Source organism: Hypanus sabinus, chromosome 9, assembly GCF_030144855.1.
Source record: "Hypanus sabinus isolate sHypSab1 chromosome 9, sHypSab1.hap1, whole genome shotgun sequence".
NCBI lineage: Eukaryota > Metazoa > Chordata > Chondrichthyes > Myliobatiformes > Dasyatidae > Hypanus > Hypanus sabinus.
Window position 1 is genome coordinate 13,344,473 of NC_082714.1, and position 17,189 is coordinate 13,361,661.

At 41.0% G+C, this 17,189-nt stretch overlaps 2 protein-coding genes across 4 annotated transcripts in view; one reads left to right on the forward strand and one right to left on the reverse strand.

Annotated features, from left to right (window-relative positions):
• slc5a10 (solute carrier family 5 member 10) overlaps positions 1–17,189 on the forward strand; it is a 197,587-nt gene that overhangs the window by 117,893 nt on the left and 62,505 nt on the right. The gene's annotated exons all lie outside the window — the stretch shown is intronic.
• The window catches only part of LOC132399102 (protein FAM83G-like), a 57,508-nt gene that overhangs the window by 19,682 nt on the left and 20,637 nt on the right, over positions 1–17,189 (reverse strand). The window lies entirely within an intron of this gene.

Sequence of the window (17,189 nt, forward strand, 5' to 3'; positions counted from 1 at the left end):
AATGCACAAACTGCTGATCTCCTGGGATTTTCACACACAACAGTCTCTATAGTTTACGGAGAATGGTGTGGGAAAAAAATTAAAAATCCAGTGAGCAGCAGTCCTGTGGGGGATAATCCTTGCTATTGAGAGAGGTCAGAGGAGAATGGCCAGACTGGTTATGCTGATAGAAAGGTGACAGTAACTCAAATAACCACATGCTACAACAGTGGAGTGCTGAAGAGCATCTCTGAATGTTTGGCACCTCAAACCTTGAAGTGGACAGGCCACAGCAGCAGAAGACCATGAACATACAGTCAGTGGCCACTTTATTAGGTACAGGAGGTAACTAATAAAATGGGCGCCGAGTATATATTTACAGGTATTAGGAAAAGTGCTGTGGTGTGTTGGTCAGGGCATGACATTTAACAAAAACAACACTGAACAATTCTAAAGAAAAAAGAATTCTATAAAAAATTAGATGTTATAGTACAGATATAGAATAAAATATTCATAAATACCAGCATATATTTACAATGTAAACAGCATTATAAAATATAGTTTAAAGTGTTTATGGTACAGTTTTGGGGGTAATAGATAGGGGGGGTGTGAGGGGCTAACTAGAATAGTTGATTGAATTAACTGCCTGGAAAAAGCATTTAAGATTACATGATTTTCTTTTTTGTTTTGATAGCCCTATAGTACTTTCCAGAAGGGAGTTTTTAGATAAGGCAGTTTGCAGGGTGGGTGCCCGCAATGATTTTACTGCCTGCTTCTTTGTCCTGGGCACAAACAAGTTGTGAACAAAGGACAAATGGAATACAAAGAGTAGATTATATTCTAGGAAAGAAACATTAACTGTCTATTTCCCCCTATAGCTGTTGCCTGACTTGGCCACACATTTCAATTTCACTTCCCATTTAGGCAAGTATGTCCATGGCCTCCTTTACCACCACAATGAGGCCGCACTCAGCTCCAAGGAGCAACACCTCACATTCCGCCTAGGTAGCCTCCAACCTGATGGCATAAACATTGACTTCTTGAACTTCTGATGATTCCCCCCCACCCCTCCACCTTTCTCCCTTACTCCATTCTCCATTCTAGATTCTGGTTTTTCTCTCCCCCTTTCTCTTCTCCACACCTGCCCATTATCTCCCTCTGGTGTCCCTCATCCTTCCCTTTCTTCCATCGTCTCCTATCAGATTCCTCCTTCTTCAGCCCTTTACCTGTTCCACCCATCACACCCAACTTCACCTTCACCTGGCCTCACTGATCACCTGCCAGCTTATACTTTTTCTCCTTCCCCCAGCTATTTACTGTGGCTCCTTCCCACTGCCTCGAGTCCTGATGAAGGTTCTCAGTCTAAAACGTCGGCTGTTTATTCCTCACCCTGGATGCCGCCTGACCTGCTGAGTCCCTCCGGCATTTTGTATGTGTTACTTAAGATTTCCAGCACGTGCAGAATATCTTGTGTTTTTGATTTGCTCCTGCGGCATCTTGTGCATTGTTCCTAAACTGAGGTGATTTCTCCTGGGTTTCTTATTCAAGTACTTAATCAGTACTTAATGGTGAAAAGTCCTACATGGAGTTCAGGTTCATAAACTAATCCTCTAGACTAGCAATTATTAATAAGGGCTGCTTACAAGCAGGAAATAGAGTTTATTTTGGAATTGGGGACTTAGTTTCCTCAGTGATATGTTTAGCAATTAACTGATCTTTTATCACACCTAGTAAATACCAAGCGAAATTTTGTCCAGCACTAGAACAGGGCTCATTTCCAGTCAGGTCCAGGAGGCAACAACACCCCCGGCTTTTTCTACATCAAAGATGAAAATTGAAAGCTTTCTGTTTTGGGGAGGACTTCATGCACGGTGCAATGCTGTCTCCAGATCCTCTCAGAGCTTGTTCCCAGTGACATTAAATGATCATTACAGAATAATGAAGGATGTGAATTGGTAATGAAGGCAATTAACGCAGCTTTGCAAATGTGCTATTTACTTTAAGAACGTTTCCACGCTGACCATTAAAGCAAAAGTCTCAAGGGCAAATGAATGCAACCAACCTACTTTGCAATGCCTTATCAGAACTGACATAGTGCACTCGCAAAGCTGGTCAGAAGCTCACCTGCAGATAATGACGAGTGCAGCTCACTTCCATGAAGAGAAATTTATTATAACACAACAGTGTCTTTAAGTGAAGTTTGATGCTTACTTGTTTCTTTACCTGCAGCTCACCTGCGCTATTTTGTGGGGGCAATTTAGCTGAATGTCTGCTCCATAACCACATCCCATTCGAACTAGAGCACCAAATGTTTAACAACCCACATAATCACAGACAAGCTGTTCCTAGAGGCATTATTAAGACATTTACCTTGACACCACACTGCAGAGTAACATACAGAACAGAACCACAAGCCACCACTTAAAATGGCCTGTTGGTAAAGTCCTGAGACTCAAGAGATTCTGCAGATGCTAGAAATTGATGAGGAAATTGCATCATCTCGGCACAAACACAAGAGATTCTGCAAATGCTGGAGGTCTTCAGAATTAGAATATCACTGACATACGCTCAGTAGACACTTATTAGGTACACCTGCTCATTCATGTAAATATGTAACCAGCCAATCATATGGCAGCACTCAATTAATAAAAAACGAGCAGATATGGTCAAGAGGCTCAGATATTGTTCAGACCAAATATCAGAATGGGGAAGAGATAGGTTCTAAGTGACTTTGGCCTTGGAGTACTTGTGGAGTCAAACAGGGTGGTTTGAGTATCTCAGCAGCTACTCATCGCACATCAGAGTTTACAGAGAATGGTGCGAAAACAAAACCATCCAGTGAGTGAAAACGCTTTGTCAATGACAGCGTCCAGAGGAGAATAGCCAGACTGGTTCAAGCTGACCAGGAAGTTGACAATAACGCAAATAACCACACATTACAACGGTGTTGTGTAGAAGAGCATCTCTGAATGCATAACATGTTGAATCTTGAAGTGGATGGGTTTCAGCAGCAGAAATGGCTACTGTGTACGTCATGAACTTTTTTTGCTTTGTGGCAGAAGTACCATGTGTTAGATAAAATATACTATAGATTACAATCATATATGGTGCAAAAAGAGAGCAACAATACTGAGGTAGTGTTCATGGATTCACGGACCATTCAGAAATGTGACAGTGGAGGGGAAGAAGCTGTTCCTAAAATGTTGTGTGTCTGTCTTCAGGCTCTTGTACCTCCTCCGTGATGGCAGTAACAAAAAGTGGGCATGTCCTGGTTGGAGGACATTCTTCACGAAGGATGCTGCCTTTTTGAGGACATCCTGAAGATGTCCTCAATATTGGGAAGGCTAGTGCCCATGGTTGATCTTGAGCAACACCACACAAAATGCTAGAACTCAGTGGGTCAGGCAACATCTATGGAGAGAAACGAACAGACGGTGTTTTCGACTGAGTTCTGATGAAAGTTCTCAGCTGAAACGTTGACTTTTTATTTCTCTCCATAGAAGCTGCCTGACCTGCTGAGTTCCTACAGCATTATGTGTGGGTTGCTAAGAGAAACATGATTATTTCAGAGATGTTGGAAATCAAAAGCAACACACACAAAATGCTGGAGGAACTCTCAGCAGATCAGGCAGCATCTATGAAAATGGACTAACAGTTGACATTTCGGACCAAGATCATTCTTGGTCCTGAAGAAGGGTCTCGGCCAAAATGTTGACTATGCTTTCATTTCATACTCTAAAATCAATCTAACCCTCACTCCAACATAGCCTTACATTTTTCTACCATACAAATACATATTTGTCTTTCAACTAATTATTGTTGGAGAGGCAAAACTTCAACAGGGTGTCATCCATTATTAAAGACCCCCACCACCCAAAATATGCTCTCTTCCTGTTACTAAAAGGAAGAGACACAGGAGACTGAAGACACACACTCAACATTTAAGGCACAGCTTCTTCACCACTACCATCAGATTTCTGAATGCACAATGGACACTACCTCACTATTTTCACTCTTTTTGCACTAGTTATTATTTTTTGTAATACATATTTCTTATTGTGATGTATAGTAATTTTTTATGTATTGTACTATACTATCACAAAAAAAATCACAACCTATGTCAATGATAATAAATTGACTGATTCAGATAGGAACCCTAGTCATCAATAAAACTCCTTGTGGTCATCACACTATCAGCAACTTTAAAACATCAACCTTTCTTTTATAGAGTAACAATCCTTTGGTTTTTACATTATTCTTTCAGGGGTCACTAGAAACGTCAGCATTTACTGCCCATATCCAATTGCCCCCTGAACCAAGGTGGTGTTGTAGAATTGACCACAATGGAGGGTCTTGGAGTCTGAGTAAGGATGATAGTTTCCTCCCTCTCCCCCCCACCAAGGATATTAGTGTGTCCCTGATAATAAAACAGTAGTTTTACCATCACCACTTTTGACACCTACTATTTCACTCGAAATGTTAATGGGCCTAGGAACTTGTGCCTGAAGTACAGCAGAGTACCTTGAAGTGCTGCTGTCTAACATGTTTCAGTTATCTGGATTCAGTCCTGACCTCTGAATTTCAAGGATAAAGGTCATGACCTTTACCCTTGCCCTATTTTACTTTCCTCACATCCCATCACTCACCTGTCAAAAGCAAAATAATCTCTCACCGACACACCACAAGGAACTTATAATGCTCAATTAACCTACCTACCTGTGTGTCTTTGGAATTTTGGAGGAGCACCAGTAGGAAACTCATGATCACAAGGAGAACGTGCAAACTCCGCACAGCCAGCACCAGAGATCAGGATTGAACCTGGGTCTTTGGAGCTGTGGGCAGCGGTTCTAATTGGTGCTCTGCTACACCTTCCTTTAAGCACAAATATCTTGGGAAAACCTCTTAAACTGTACAGTATCTATGAGCATAAATCAGTCCATCTGTGTGGAGGAACAGAGGGATCTAGGGCTTCACATCTATAGATTCAAAGTTGCAGCACAAGTTCACAGGGTAGCCAAGGAAACGTATGGCATGTTGGCCTTTGTAACTTGGGGAATTGAGTTCAAAAGCCATGAGTTCTACAAAACTCTAGTTGGACCACACTGGGCCTAGTTTTGGTCGCCTCATTACAGGAAGGATGTGAAAGCTCTAAATAAGTTGCAGAGGAGATTTAACAGGATGTTGCCTGGATTAGGGGGCATGTTTTCTTATAGAAACATATACATTTATGAAAGGGATAGATAGAGGCAGGAAAGTTGTTTCCACTGGTAGGTGAGACTAGAACTAGGGGACATAGCCTCAAGATTCAGGGAAGTAGATTTTGGACAGAGATGTGGAGGAACTACTTTTCCCAGAGAGTGATGAATCTGTGGAATTCTCTGCCCAATGAAGCAGTGGAGGCTACTTCAGTAAATATATTTAAGACAAGGTTGGATAGATTTTTGCATAAGTAGGGGAATTAAGGATTATGGGGAAAAGGAAGGTAGTTGGAGATGAGTCCATGGCCAGATCAGCCATGACCTTATTGAATGGCGGGGCAGGCTCTACTCCTGCTCCTATTTCTTATGTTCTTATATTTTATGAAAAAAAGGCTGAGTGAGATTGGGACATCTCTCAGAAACAAAGGTGGATATGAGGCAATTTTATAGAGGTGTATAAGATAATAAGAGGAATAGATAAAGTGGATAGCCAGTGCCTTTTTCCCCGAGCAACAATAGCTAATAAGAGAGGACATAATTTTCAGGTGATTGGAGGAAAGTAGGAGGGGGAGAGAATGTCAGAGGTAGACTGATATTTAATCAGAGACTGGTAAGTGCATGGAACACACTGCCAGCACTGATGGTAAAGGCAGATACATTAGAGACATTTAAGGGACTCTCAGATTGGTACATGAGTGAAAGAAAAATGGAGGGCCATGTAAGAGGGAAGGGTTAGATTGATCTTGGAGTTGGTTAAAAGGTTGCATGTTCTAAATCAATGGTTTCTGAACTTTTTGGGTTACCGCCTTGGCTCCCAGACCACATTCCCAGCGCTAATCTCTTCCTTTCCAATCATTATGTACAAGTGATAAAGAATTTTGAGTTACAATGCACAGTGAAAGAAAATGGGAACTACAAATTCAAAGCAGTGACAAATAATTGGGAAAATTATTCAAATCTATTTGAAGTTGCAAATAAAATCATGTCTTCATCTAATTACGGTAAAAACTATTTTCATCAACAATTTTAGAGTGTACATTAGTAGTGGAACTATTCACTACTTTCGCTGCTTTTTCACTTTTCAATGAGACGAATGGGTTTGGTGCAGTGATATCAGCTTCTCAACATCAGTCACTCAGGAGCCGTCTTAGATCCCACATTCAGTAATTTGAAATCTGTTTGTTGCTTTGATAGAAGTTGGGCAACTGCAGTGAAACCGCAATCCTCTAAATATAATGTTGGAAAGGCAATAAAGAACATCTTGGCCTTTTTCCACACTGCAGGATAGTGTTCAGGGATTTCTTTATGCGACCAAAAGTACTGATATGATTTTTTTTTGAAATTCAGCTTCTGCTCAGTCATTTTGGAGCAAGATTAGTTCTTCCTCCATCCTTCTTGTTAATTTCTCTTTACAAGTGGTTAAGAATGGATTTATTACAAAATATGGAATTTGGATTGAGAGAAGATCCTGAAATCTCCCTGACTTCTTTATGCAGCTCACGCAGGTGGGCACAGTATACTTGAAGATCATCATCTGGTATTCTTTCTTTCTCTTCCAACCCAGAGAGACTCATAAATTGGAAATGGTTGTGATGGCCAATGTTGCACTTAAATAGGGTTAACTTGTCCAGGAGACGGCTGATTTGACTTTGATAAGTTTCACGTCATTTCCTTGCTATTGAGGAGTGATTTAATTAAATTTTCTGAGTAATTCTGACAAATAAAATAAAAAATGTCATGCCTAATATTCTTGAGTTTAAGAATGAAACAATCAAGTCTTCAAAGAATTTTATCAGGTTCAAAAAGAGCATAAAAGGGTTCCAGGCAGTTTCCTTTTGAGAACCACCTGACTTTTGTGTGCAAAAGCAAGTCTTCAAACTCTTCATTCTCAATATAAAGCTCTTGAAATAGTCGGGATGTGCAAGCATGGCACTTAATTTTATTTACTGCTGTGACAACTTTATTTAATGATTTTTGCAGCTGATCTGTAGGGCTTTTTGCAACCAGATGCTTTTTTAGTTATATAGAAATACAGCTTGGAATAGGCCCTTCTGGCCCATGGAGCTGTGTCATAAGCATGTTGTCTGTGAATTAAATACGTGAATGGTAAATATGCCAGACTTTATTTTTTCAAAAAGGTAATAACCCCACGGTGGTATCCTGTCATTGACAGAGCCCCATCTGTTGCACAAGCAAGAATGTGGGCGAGCAAAATGTCTTTCTCTTTGAAAAATTGCTCAACTTAAAATATTGTCTCCCTCTTTATATCCGTTTCTAGTTCCCATGTGAATAACAATTCTTGAACTATGTTTTTATCTTCTATGAAGCAAACAGAAGCACGAAGCAAAGACTTGTTGCCTGGCAAAGTTGACTCGTTCAACTGCAGAGCAAATTCTGTTGTCCCAAGTATGCTGCTCAATGAGTCTTCCACATTTTCTGACATTTCATCTATTCATCTTTGAACACAGCTGTTGCTGACCAGAATAGCTTTGTCTGGTCTGGTGACTTAATGTAAAATCATACTCAGAACCCCCCCCCCCCCCTTACTGCTGGCGGAATCAGTTCTTCTTCAATTGGATGGAGCTTTCCAGATTTAGCAATGAGTAATGAAATGTTGTATGAAGCATGCAAACCATCACTCGCTGTAGTGAAATGTTGGCAAACATGCTTTGAGGTGTTTTCAGTTTCTGAAAGTTTTCATGAAGTTTCTTGCTTGCTTTATCGGAGTGTATTCTCTTCAAATTCTCAAGGCTAACCAATGAGGAACATTCGATGGTTCTGCCCTTCTACTTGCTGGAGTTTAGAAGAATGAGGGAGGATCTCGTTGAAACCTACTGAGTATTGAAAGCTTTAGATAGTTTGGATGTGGAGAGGATGTTTCCAATGGTGGAAGAATCTAGGACAAGAGGGCACAGCCTCAGTAAACAAGGACATCACTTTAGAACAGAGAAGAGGAAGAACTTTTTTGGCCAGAGGGTGGTGAATCTCTTGAATTCCTTACCACAGGCAGCTGCAGAGGTCAAGTCATGGGGTATATTTAAAGCAGAGGTTGACAGGGTTCTTGATTAGTAAGGGTGGCAAATGTTATGGGAAAACAACAAGAGAATGGGTTTGAACAGATATGATCAAATGATGGAGCATGAACTCAAGAGATTCTGCAGATGCTATAAATCGAGTAACAGACACAAAATGCTGGAGGAGCTCGGCAGGTTAGGTAGCATCTATGGACACGGGTAAAGTCGGCATTTTAGGCTGAGACTCTTCATGGTGGAGCAGACGTAATGTACCATATGTTGCCCCTATGTCTGATAGTGACAGACTATAATGCATACAACCTTACTTCGTCAATATTTAAAGCAAATTAATTATGAATAGAGAACAAACCAGCCCAGTTTAACAATTAACACAACATGAGAAATATGGTTACTTGGGAATGATCTAGCATATAGCCTGTCTTTCAGCAGTGATTATGCTAACAATGTTTTTGGATTGTCACATTTTTATCAGCTACTTAAATTCATTTGACTAACAAAAGAACAAAGCAAGCTTTTTATTTGACTGGCTGCAAAATTGTTACAGAATGTTCAAACCAGATAAGGCCTGAACCAATTTGGTATTGCCTGGAAGACTTGTGACAATGTGAGCAGGACTGAGGTTGCTTAACTCAGAATTCCACTCAGCAACATGAAATCTGACAGCAAAGGCAGGCTTGGGAATCACTGCCACAAACCAGCAGATAAAAGTCTAGGAAGAGATAGGATGAGGAGAGGGAATGTTGAGTAAAGGATCCCCAGTTTGAACTGTGTGTGAAAAGAAAGCTTTTAATTTTTTCTTGAAAGAAAATTGGTGAATGAAGATAAAAATCAGAAAACTGCAGTTGCTGGAAGCCTGAAATAAAAAACAAAAATTGCTGGAAATACTCAGTGGGTCAGGCAGTGTCCACGAAGAGGGAAACAAAGCTAAATGCTGAAATCCCCTGTCAGAACTTGGAAAGAGAAAAAAATTAAGTTGCAAAGAAGGTGGGGGGAGAGGAAAAAGTATGTATAATGGGTTGCCATTGTGAAAACTGCTTATGAAGTCATCTGGATGAAAAGTTAATGAGGGAAGCTTTGGAGAGAAAATGAACAGAGGATCATCAGAGTCATTCTCTATGAGATGTGTTAACTTTATCTTTGCATAATTCTGATGAAAGGTCAGAAACATTAGCTCTGTTACTCCATACTAGAGGTTCCAACCCTTTTTACGCCATGGACCAATATGATTAAGCAAGGAGTTTGTGGACCCGAGATTGGGAAACCCCTGGTCTACACTGATGATCTGTTAAGTATTTCCAGCATTTTCTGTTTTTATTAAGGAGAATGAAAAAAAAATTGGTCAGATCCCATCAGGAGTACTATTGTCAGTTTTTGGTATTGGATCTCAGGAAGGATTTGGAAAGGAGATGCAGTGGACAAACCAAAACTGCACAAGAAATTGAAGAAGGGATAGAGAGCTAAAACCAAACTTACCCTTTCCTGATTCAGTCAGTTGAGGAGTTCTCTTTTTGCATATATCTTAATGCAATTCATACGTGTACATATAGTGTCGATAAAAAGCATTCACCTGCCTTGGAAGTTTTCATGTTTTATTGTTATACAACATTGAATCACAGCGGATTTAATTTGGATTTTTGACACTGATCAACAGAAAAAGACTCTTCCAGATCAAAGTGAAAACAGATCTCTACAAAGTGATCTAAATGAATTACAAATATAAAAACTCAAAATAATTGATTGCAAAAGTTTTCACCCCCTTCAAGTCAGTATTTAGCACATCTGGACACTGCAAATGTTCCCCATTCTTCGTTACAAAACTGCTCAAGCTCTGTCAGATCGCATGGGGATCGTGAGTGAACAGCCCTTTTCAAGTCCAGCCACAAATTCTCAATTGGTTTGAGGGCTGGACACTGACTTGGCCACACCAGGACATTAACTATGTTGTTTTTAAGACATTCCTGTATAGCTTTGGCCTTACGCTTGGGTCACTGTCTTGCTGGAAAACAGATTGTCTCTCAAGTCGCAGTTCTCTTGCAGGCTGCATCAAGTTTTCCTCTAGGATTTCCTTGTATTTTGCTGCATTCATTTTACACTCTACCTTCATAAGCCTTCCAGGGCCTGCAGCAGTGAAGCATGCCCACAATATGATGCAGCCACCGCCATGTTTCACGGTGGGGATAGTGTGATAATGTGCAGTGTTTGGCTTACACCAAACAGCCTTTAGTCTGATGGCTAAAAAGCTCAATTTTGGTTTAATCAGTCCTTCTTCCAGCTGACTTCAGAGTCCCCACAGTCCCCACTTCAGTGTTTGCCTCCTGGCAAACTCTAGCTGAGATTTCATGTGAGTTTTTTTCAACAGTGGCTTTCTCTTTGCCACTCTCCCACAAAGCTGTGACCGGTGAAGCACCCGGGCAGCAGTTGTAGCACATGCAGACTTCCCCATCTCAACCACTGAAGCTTGTAACTCCTCCAGATCTCTTGACCCCTCTTGCACGGTCACAGTTGTTGAGGACTGCCTGCTCTAGGCAGATTTAGAACTGTACCGTATTCTTTTCATTTCTTGGTGATTGACTTAGCTACACTCCAAGGGATATTCAGTGACTTGGAAATTTTCTTGTATCCGCCTCCTGACTTGTGCCTTTCAATCACCTTTTCATGGAGTTGCTTGAAGTCTTTTGTCTTCATGCTGTAGTTTTTGCCAGGACACTGACTAGCCAGCAGTTGGACTTTCCAGATACAGGTGCATTTTTGCTACAATCGAGTTACCTTGACTGTACACAGGTCATCTCTATTTAATTAATTATGTGACTTCTAAAACCAGTTGGCTCTACCAGTGATGATTTGGTGCATCATGTTAAAGGGGGTGAATACTTGTGCGATCAATTATTTTGTGTTTTATATTCGTAGTTAATTTAGATCACTTTGTAGAGATCTGTGCAACACACACAAAATGCTGGAGGAACTCAGCAGGCCAGGCAGCATCTATGGAGAGGAACAAACAGTCGAAGTTTTGGGTGGAAACCCTTTGGCAGCACTATTTCCATAGACGCTGCCTGGCCTGCTGAGTTCCTCCAGCATTTTGTGTGTGTTGCTCCGATTTCCAGCATCTGCACATTTTCACTTGTGTTTGTAGAGATCTGTTTTCACTTTGACATGAAAGAGTCTTTTTTCATTTGATCAGTGTTTAAAAACAAAGCCAAATTAAATCCACTGTGATTCAATGTTATAAAACATGAAAACTTCTAAATGGGGGTGTGAATACTTTTTACAGGCACTGTATATGTTTTTTTTTAAAATGGAGAAGGAAGACTCTGATTTTAAACTTCCATTGCCTTGTGGCCACACCCACCCATAGGAAAGGCTTCGGGAGTAAACGCCGAGGACGAAATCAGGAGCCGGGGTCCCTAAGGCAGCTTGATGTTGTTTACATCTTCACTCTGGCAACCTCCACGACGACACTGGTGCCAAGCTGTATTGGTGCTTGCCGTTCCTTTGGACCACATCAGTGACTTGGAGAGAGGGAACCCACTGCATGGGGAACAGCTGGTTCTTCAAATCTTCCCACCAAGGCTTGTGCCCTGGAGAGGACGGTCTACCAGAGGCACAAACCCATGATCCCCCAGGATCGACGGTTGCCAACTAGATTTTTTTTTATGTATTGCTCTGTACTACTGCCACAAAACAACACATTGCATGACATACGCCAGTGATTTTATACACGGTTCTGATACATTTGAAAAGATACAGGGTTCATCACATTAGAGACAAATAATTTCCCTGAAGTAAGAAGGCTAATATAGCCTTTCCTGTAAAGAGTGTGAATGCCTCAAATGTGAGATTGACAAGTTTAAATGCTGGCTCAGGAAACAGAGATATTGAGGTTAGCAAATGGCGTTGAGAAACACGTCAATGATGTACTTTCAGTAGGATGAACTGCCTTTTCTTGTTCTTTTATTCCAAAGGTTTTCTCGACGCAAGTTACACTGGGATGTACTTGGATCGAATTTGCTATGGCTTGCTGCTGGAAGGGGCTAGAGACACACTAACCTCATGAAGGCAGCATTCCCTTACATATTCTCATCTTCCCTCAAGGTGAAAACCCACATTCTGTTCAGATTCACTGTATCGGCTTCTGAGACTGAACATAGGACAGTACAGGCCCTTCATCCCACAATGTTGCACCAATCTTTTAACCTACTGTAAGAGTAACTCTTCCCTGCAATATCCCTCCAATTTTGTTTCATCCATGTGCCTTTCCAAGTCTCTCTTAAAAATCCCTAATTTAGCTGCGTCTACCACCACCCCGGCAGGACATTCCACAAACTCAGTACTCTCTGGTGATTGCTGCTTATGTCGTCTGTCCGTCCCCCCCCCCCCCATATTTTCCTCCAATCAGCTTAAAATTATGACCCTCTTATTTGCCATTTCCTCCCTGGGAAAAAGTCTCTGGCTGTCCACTCGATCTCTGCCTCTAATCATTTTGTACACCTCTATCAAGTCACCTTTCATCTCCTTTCCTCACAAGACATACTTTCCAAACCAGGCAGCGTCCTGGCAAATCTCCTCTGCACTCTCTCTAAAGCTTACACTTCCTTCCAACAACGAGGCGGGGAGAACTGAGCTCAAAACTTCAAGTGTGAGAATAGTCAAAAACTCAGTGCATAGTTTGCGGTGGAAACCAGATGCGAAAATTAAACAAGTTCAAAGCAATTTTGGAAATGGTACAATCAGATGAGTTGTAACCTGTTTGCCTGGAAGGCAGGGTGGTGGGGTGGGGTAGCTAATATTTTCACCAACAAACCTCCGTGACAGGTGAGACTGCACTCATAGCCAAAAATGTTGGGCTTGTCACAGGGCCAGGGAAAGTTTTGAGAAAAGAGCCGAGGACCTTTCTATCTTTCTCTTGGAGTTAATTACAAGATTAAAATATGGCTTGGACATCAGAAGAATTCCTACAAAATTTAAGTGAATTAAGAATATTGGACTTAATTGAATGATGTAACACATGAAGTCATGGGATTATTTCAAACAGGCTCCTGATGAAAATTGCTGGAAGGCTACAATGTATTGGCAGGTAATAAAGTTTGAGGTATGAGAGAACAAAACCGTCTAGAAACAATTTTCATGTTGTTTCCAGTAATGAATCAGAGCTGCTACCTTTAAGGATTGTATTGTACTAATGCTTTGAAAGAGCAATGCAATCGGAACATCTAGATGAGCATGTAAATCATCCAAACATTGAAGTATATGGACCAAATGATAGAAAGTGGGATTAATGAAGACAAGCGTTCACTGGGTTGCATGCATGTAATGAGCCAAATGGCATTTATCCACCCTGTGTGAAATTATTTCCCTGCTCCTTCCCCTTGGTGATGTAAAATGAACTAAATACAGTCTAAAAAAAAAATCTAATAAATTTCAAGTATTTACCTGATCCCTTATGACTAATGATGAGTGTGAGATCTGCATTATCTAGCTATGTTTAAATGTTGAAATAATTATACCGTTAGCAGGATTTAAAATTAACTTTGGATTTCCCCAGAACAGGGTATGCAGAGAAAGTGGATGGAAGCATACGAAAGACCTTAAGATATAGGAGAATTAGGCTTTTCAGTCCATCGAGTCCGCTCTGCTATTCTATGATGGCAGGCCTGCATTCAGCAGTAAGTGACATTGTGAAGTCCACAAACTAAAATCTGCAGATGCTTGAAATCTGAGATTAAATGCCACACACAGCGGGTCAGGGAGCTTCTGTGGAGAGAGAAAAACTGCTTATGTTTATGTTTCAGATCAAAGACCACTTTGCCAGTTCTGATAGAGAGACCTTAATTCGAAATATTAACTGTTTCTCTTTCCACAGATTCAATCTGCCCTGCTGTGTGTTTCCGGCTGTTTTTTTAAAATTTCAGAGTCCAAATCTTTTACTGCACATGTATCTATAGTATTGTTTCTTCTTTTTGTATTTGCACAGTGCATTGCCTCCCGCACCCTAGTTGAATGCCCTAGATGGGCAGTCTTGCATTGATTCTGCAATGGTTATTATTCTGTAGACTTGTTGAGAATGCCCACAAGAAAATGAATCTCAGGGTTGTATATGGTGACATATATGCACTCTAATAATAACATTTACCTTGAACTTATGTTTACACAATAAAAATTGTAACCAGCTGGCGATATAAAGGCACCCTCACTGGGCTTTGAGGCTGGTGTTGCGGGTTCAAATCCGGCCGGCTCCCTGCATGCTGTCCACTCGTGCTGGGTTGAGCGTCAAGCTAGCAACTCAGTCTCATGATAAAAAAAACAGACAAATGCTAAAGAAATGGCAAGGTTGCCGTCTGATGCACCATAAGGCGTGGAGAGGATCAACAAACAACAGGTGTACAATAAAAAGTGAAAAATGCTGGAAATACTCGGCAGTTTAGCCCACAGTTGTGGGAAGAGAAACAGCGTTAATTCTACTGACAATGGATCTTTGACCTGAAATGCTTACTCCATTTCTTTGCTACCGCTGTGGTCTGACTTACTGAGTCTTATTTTGTTTTCAATTTTGGCACCTCCGATTTTGTTGATTTTCAAAGTATTTAATCAAAGCAGAAATCTGATAAATTACATTTGCAATAACGACTGAGGACATTTTCACAAACTTAACCTAAATGTGAATTGTGTCAAAACCCACTACATAATGAACCTATTCCTTCTGCAATAGTTTTCATGGAATTCAGAATCAATCCTATTGATGGAATATATCAATGTTCTGCTGTTTTTCCATACATTATGTATGACCAAAACTCCCAGACACATTGCAGACACACACACACTACTGTTACATGTTTACATCTGAACAGGCCTCAACATGCCCTGATCTTTGCCAAAAGCCTATCGGTCCAAAGAAAACAATGTTTCATTAAAATATATTGCAGGCAAAATGCAATCAGGAGCAGGGTAGTATAGCATAACTTGATTCATCCAACATACTTGAAGTCCTAGATAGAGTGGACGGTGGGAGGCTCTTTCTTACAGTGGGTGAGCCTAGGACCAGCAGAATACAAGGACGTTCCTTTAGAAAGGAGAAGAGGAGGAATTACTTGACCCAGAGTGTAGAGAACCAGTGAAATTCACTGCCACAGGCAGCTGTGGAGGCCAAGCCAATAAGTATATGTAAAGTGGAGGTCGATAGGTTCTTATTTAGTAAAGGCAACAAAGGTTATGGGGTGAAGGCAGGTGATATGGGTTGAGAGAGATAATAAATCAGCCATGATGGAATGCCTGAGAAGACTCGATGGGCTGAATGGCCTAATTCTGTTCCTATGTCTTATGGTCTAACATATCTCAATTTAGGAAGATTGTTTTGATTTTGCAGACTGCCTACAAGTTTCCCACTTATTCAATCAATTTTCTCAGCAATTCTGAATCACAGATATGAACTTAGCTCTAACTTTTAACTTGAGCCATGCAGTCCACAGTCCCACATGTGGAAATATTTACCTTGCCCTCAGCCAAAGGTCCTTTGCATTTAATCTCTCTATACTCTTTTTGTTTTAGGTCACCTGAAAAATGCATCCTATCCACCCCAGCTTGCTACTTTATGATTTCAAACACCCATCAAATCATCCTCAAAGGGGATGCAGTCTATTCAACTATGAACCAGAGGTGCCACTCATCTGTGTTGTATCTATTAGGCTAACGTCTACACTCTTTGGTCACTTCATTCAGTACCTCCTGTACCTAATAAATGGCCACTGAGTGTATCTTCATGGTCGTCTGCAGCTGTAGCCCATCAGCTTCAAGGTTTGATGTGTTGTACGTTCAGCGATGTTCTTCTACACACCACTCTTGTAACGTGTGATTATCTGTCACTTTCCTGTCAGCTTGAACCAGTCTGACCATTCTCCTTTGATCTTTCCCATTAACAAGGTGTTTTCACCCACAGAACTGACACCCACAGGATGTTTTAAAAAAAAATTTTTCACACCATTCTCTGTAAATTCTGGAGACTGTTCTGCATGAAAATCCCAGGAGATCAGCAGCTTCTGAGATACTCAAACCACCCCGTCTGGCACCAACAATCATTCTATAGTCAAAGTCACTTAGGTCATATTTCTTCTCCATTCTGATGTTTGGTCTGAACAACAACTGAACCTCTGGACCATGTCTGCATGCTCTTGTACATTGAGCTGCTGCCACTTGATAGGCTGATCACACATTTGCATTAACGAGCAGATGGGCAGGTGTAGCTAATGATCTGGGCACTGAGTGCATGTGCTGTACTATATATTGTGCTCTATCTACTTGGGTTATTTTTTCTGTCATTACAGATGATCGCTAATCTATTTTGTTTAACATATAAAAAAGAACATTTCATTAGTTGCTTGAAATCTAAATAATCTTAAGCAAGATGTAGTTTGTCCTGACTTGTCCAGATGATAATCTAAGACTCAGCATTATTAGATGATCACAGCTGGAACTTGCATGATTTTATACACTAACTGGTGAGAGTGTGGAACAAGCTGTCAGCAGAAGTGGTAGATGCCAGTGCAATTCCAACATTTAAGAGAAATTTGGATCAGTAAATGGAAAGGAAAGGCATGAAAGTCCAGATGCAGGTTAATGGGACTCATCATGTACCATGTCATATGACATGGGCAATCACAGTCTTTCCATGACCATGATTGTTCTTGGCAAATTCTTTTACAGAAGTGGTTTGCCATTGCCTTCTTCTGGGCAGTGTCTTTACAAGACTGGTGACCCCAGTCAGTATCAATACTCTTCAGAGATTGTCCGCCTGGCATCAGTGGTCACATAACCAGAATTTGTGATTGGCTGCTCATACGACCATCCACCACTTGATCCCATGGCTTCAAGTGACCCTGATCAGGGGGCTAAGCAGGTGCTACATCTTGCCCAAGGGTGACCTGCAGGCTAGCGGGGGGGGGGGGGGGTGGAGGAGCACCTTACACCTCCTTTTGGGAGAGGTGCA